The 4,736-nt window shown below is 46.7% G+C and overlaps 1 pseudogene across 1 annotated transcript; it reads right to left on the reverse strand.

Annotated features, from left to right (window-relative positions):
• Nucleotides 1-3,517: 3,517 nt before the first annotated feature.
• LOC108516654 (keratin, type II cytoskeletal 8 pseudogene) lies at nucleotides 3,518-4,720 on the reverse strand (annotated as a pseudogene). Its single transcript, XR_001881893.1, has one exon. The product of XR_001881893.1 is annotated as a keratin, type II cytoskeletal 8 pseudogene (transcript).
• Between the last annotated feature and the right edge of the window lie 16 nt (nucleotides 4,721-4,736).

The raw sequence follows: 4,736 nt of genomic DNA on the forward strand, positions 1-4,736 counted from the left end.
TCCAGAAAGTGAAAAATAGACCTGAAGAGGAAAAGTTCAATCATATGACTTTGGAAAAGGATGTAATTTCAAACCTTTTTTCTCAATTTGACTTGAGTATGAAATGTAAGGTGATGGGAGAAAGAGAGAGGGCAAAAATAGGAAGAAGACTGCCCTTCTGAATGAACTGAGATTTGACAAGAAATGTGTGTGTGTGTGTGTGTGCGCGTGTGTGCGGTGTCAGGCCATTCTTGCATTGCTATAACGAAATATCTGAGGGTGGGTAATTTATAAAGAAAAGAGGTTTAATTGGCTCATGGTTCTGCAGAATATACAAGCATGGTGCCAGCATCTACTCAGCTTCTTGGGAGGCCTCAGGAGCCTTTACTCATGGCGGAAATCGAAGTAGGGGCAGGCACTTCACATGGCAAAGCATGAGAGAGTTGAGGGGGCGGTGCCACACACTTTAAATGGCCAGATCTCATGAGAATGGCCTCGCCATCGGGAAGACAGCACCTATGACTCAAATGCCTCCTACCAGGTATTTGAAAGACCCGCCCCCATGACTCAAATATCTCCTACCAGACCCCACCTCCAACACCTCCAATTCACCATGAGATGTGGTGGGGACATATATTCAAACTATATCATACACATATATATGTGTGTGTATATATATAAACATATATATTTATATATATATAAAGGTTATAATGCAAGCTGATCATATGTGTCTGTGTGTGTGTATATATACATATATGTATGTGTGTGTATATATATGAAGGTTATAATACAATGGGGAGGAAGGAGCCAGTGGACTAAAGTTGCTAAGAAAGAGGATGTCAACTCCATCCTTCACTGGTAGGGCTGACTCCAGTCTATTGACTTTTCTTACAACTGTCTACATCTGCAGGCAGGGGAACCCTGCCTGGAACTTTGTTAGTGGGTCTGTTAGCCATAAATTTAGTGCATAAAGGCATCCAGTGGTAGATGAGATCTAATTTTGTGGTGGTAAACCATTGGCCTTGGTGTGCCCTAATTGTGTTTACAGTAAAATTGAAGACTATTAGCAAGAGTGGGAAATCAGCTGAACGATCATAAATAATTGGTCAAATGAGTGGCAGTACTGCCCAGTCAACAACATCATTTTTGTGGTTAATGGTGTTTAGGGAGTGCCCACTGGGTGCCTAGCATAAAAGAGGCAAAAGCTGTGATTCTGAGGGAATTACCAGGCCTGATTTCCTCAGGACTCCATTGTGCTTTGCTCTGGGAGTGCCTGATTCCCTTGTGCCACTGCTACTGCAAAAATAACCTTCAACACTCCTGCTTCCCACCCACCTGCTTCCTTCCTCTCTCCTCATCCCAGAAGCTTAATCCTCCCCTGCCAGCTAAACTTCAGCGTATGGGGCCAGTTCTGCCCTCGGACTGTGGGTAGGGGAGGAGCTCAAGGTCACTGCTAGAGTGTCTCAGTCTTTATGCTTTGACCCTGAGTCTCTGTCAAGGGATATGGACCACTGCACCATATTGCCTCTAGCTTTGGGGTGCTGAGGAAACTTCCAATGCAAACAAGATCCTCAAGCCTAACAGTCATCTTCTATGCCCTCTTTCTTTCACACTACACAGCCAATCCATCAGCAGGTCCTGTTGATCCTGCCTTTCAAACATATTCCAGATCTGGCCACTGCCTCCCATCTCCAGGGTTATTCTCCTATTTGAGTTATTGTTACTTTTCACCTGGATATGGGAATAACCTCTACTTTCATTCTCACCCTCGTACACAATCTGTTTTCCACATAGTGACCAGAACGAACATATATATATGCTTTATCACTTTCACTGCTTTAAAAATTCCTTGAAAAAAAAATCAAGACTCATTATCTTGGCCTAATGTTCCTGTGAGTAGGCTCTGACTCACTTACAGGATCTTTCTACTCCAGTCACATTTTTGTTTGTTTGTTTTTTGAGACAGGGTCTCACTCTGTCACCCAAGCTGGAGTGTAGTGGCATAATCTCGGCTCACTGCAACCTCCACCTCTCAGGTTCAAGAATTCTCCTGCCTCGGCCTCCCAAGTAGCTGGGATTAGAGGCACCTGCCACCATGCCCAGCTAATTTTTGTATTTTTAGTAGGGATGGGGTTTCGCCATGTTGACCAGACAGGTCTCCAGCTCCTGACCTCAGGTGATCTGCCTGGCTGGGTCTCCCAAAGTGCTAGGATTACAGGCATGAGCCACGGCACCCATCCTTGGTCACATGTGTTTTACTGCTGTGCTATGAACAACCCAAACCTATTCCATCTCACATCTTTGCTTGAGCAGTTCCCTCTGCCTATCATGCTCTTCTTTCAGTTCCTGCATGGCTGGTCCATGTAACCACTGAGGTCTCTGTTCCTATGTCACCTGCTTAGAAAAGCCTTTTCTGTTTGTTTGTTTATTTTTTGCCATGCCATCTAAATAACATCTACACAGTGTCATTTTCTGCACCCTTACTCTGTTTGAATTTCTTCACAGCATTCATCACTACCCAGTGGTGTATGTAACATTTATTTATTGTCTGTCTCCCCCAGTAGAATACAATTGTGATGAGGGCAGGGACTTTGTTTTTCCCACTACTGTATCCCTAGAGCCTAGAATGGTGCCTAGCATATTATAACACTCAAAAAATATCTGCTCCAAGTATGACTGAACAAATAACTCCTACAACGAAGTTGCTATATCAATCAGGTGAAATTCACACAGATCGCACTTTCCAGAAATAACTCCTACAATCTTCCATCCCACATTATTTTGTTTACACTGTGACTTTGACACTCCACCTATTGAGAGGTGAGGTTTATGACCCTTCTGAATTTGGGCAGGTTTGTGAGCAGTAGAGGGACCCTGGTTGACTTTTGAGGCTATGTCATAAAAAGGTGTTGAAACTTTCACTTGGTTCTCTTTAGGTGGCTCTCTCTTAGAATCCAGACATCATTCAGTTAGGAAGCCCAAGGAGAGGCCACATGTAGGTGTTCTGGCTAACAACCCCAGCTGAAGTCAAAAGTGGTAGCCAGTATCAACCATCAGACATGTGAGTTAAGGAAGCTTACAGATGGCGACAGCCCTTAGCCATTGATTCACCTCCAACTTTCAAATCTTCCCAGATGAGACCCCTAACATTGTGAAGCAGAGACAAGCTTTCCTTGGAGTGCCTTTTCCAAATTCCTGTTCCACAGAAACCATGAGAGATGATTAATTGTTTTAGGTCACTAAAGTTTTTGATTTATCGTACAAAAATAGATAGCCAGAAAAGAATGAATGAACAACTACCTTCACTGTTTCCACCCTCCCATTGCTGAGGTGTGAATAAGATGGCAGAACCTGGAGCAGACATCTTAGAGTCACAGAGAAGCTACCAGTAGATTATGGTAAAGTAATAAGATAAGAGGAGCCTAAGTGACACCATAGAGCTGCCGTATCAGTTCTGAGTGAGAAGAAATGACATTATGTTTTGTTTATGCCTTTTTATTTTTATTTTTTTATTTTTTTATTTTTTTTATTTTTTTTATTTTTTTGATGGTTGGCAGAGCTAGCTGAGGTTTTATTTTGGACCAAAAAAAAGAAGCAATTGAATTGTTTTATAGCTGGAGGCATGGGCAAGGGGGGGTCCCCACGTAGTAAATTCCCCTGTGGGTGGGCTGAGGGCCCTCAGGTGGTCTCCTGTTCCCAGTGGTACCCTACATAGTGGTCTCCCTCCCAGGCTCTGGGGCAGCACAGGAGGGGCAGGCTGGGAGGGGGTGCCGCAGCTGTTCACTTGGGCAGGACGTCAGAGGACTCGGACACCAGCTTCCCATCGCGTGTCTCGATCTTCTTCACAACCACGGCCCTGGAGGAGCTGGTGCGGCTGAAGGAGCTGGAGCCCGCGCCAGAGCCAAAGCTGGAGCCCAGGCCGTAGCTGAGGCCGGGGCTTGTGAGGCCCCCATAGGCCGAGGTCAGACCACCTGCATAGCCGCTGGTGGTCTTCGTATGAATACTCATGTTCTGCATCCCGGACTCCAGCCGGCTCTCCTCGCCCTCCAGCAGCTTCCTGTAGGTGGCGATCTCAATGTCCAGGGCCAGCTTGACGTTCATCAGCTCCTGGTACTCACGCAGCTGCCGCGCCATGTCTTGCTTGGCCCGCTGCAGGGCGGCCTCCAGCTCGGACAACTTGGCGTTGGCATCCTTAATGGCCAGCTCTCCACGCTGCTCGGCATCTGCAATGGCGGCCTCCAGGGAAGCCCTCTGGCCTTTGAGGCTCTCAATCTCAGCCTGAAGCCGGCTGATGTTCCGGTTCATCTCGGAGATCTCAGTCTTGGTGCGCCGCAGGTCATCCCCGTGCTTCCCAGCCAGGCTCTGCAGCTCCTCATACTTGATCTGGTACATGCTCTCAGCCTCAGCCCGGCTGCGGTTGGCAATCTCCTCGTACTGTGCCTTGACCTCAGCGATGACGCTGTCCATGTCCAGGGAGCGGCTGTTGTCCATGGACAGCACCACAGATGTGTCCGAGATCTGGGACTGCAGCTCCCGGATCTCCTCTTCGTACAGTTGCCTGAGGAAGTTGATCTCATCAGTCAGCCCTTCCAGGCGAGACTCCAGCTCTACCTTGTTCATGTAAGCTTCATCCACGTCCTTCTTGATGAGGACAAATTCATTCTCCATCTCTGTACGTTTATTGATCTCATCCTCATACTTATTCTTGAAGTCCTCCACCAGCCACTGCATGTTGCCAAGCTCTATACCTATAT

Source organism: Rhinopithecus bieti, unplaced genomic scaffold, assembly GCF_001698545.2.
Source record: "Rhinopithecus bieti isolate Rb0 unplaced genomic scaffold, ASM169854v2 scaffold_36004, whole genome shotgun sequence".
Classification (NCBI taxonomy): domain Eukaryota; kingdom Metazoa; phylum Chordata; class Mammalia; order Primates; family Cercopithecidae; genus Rhinopithecus; species Rhinopithecus bieti.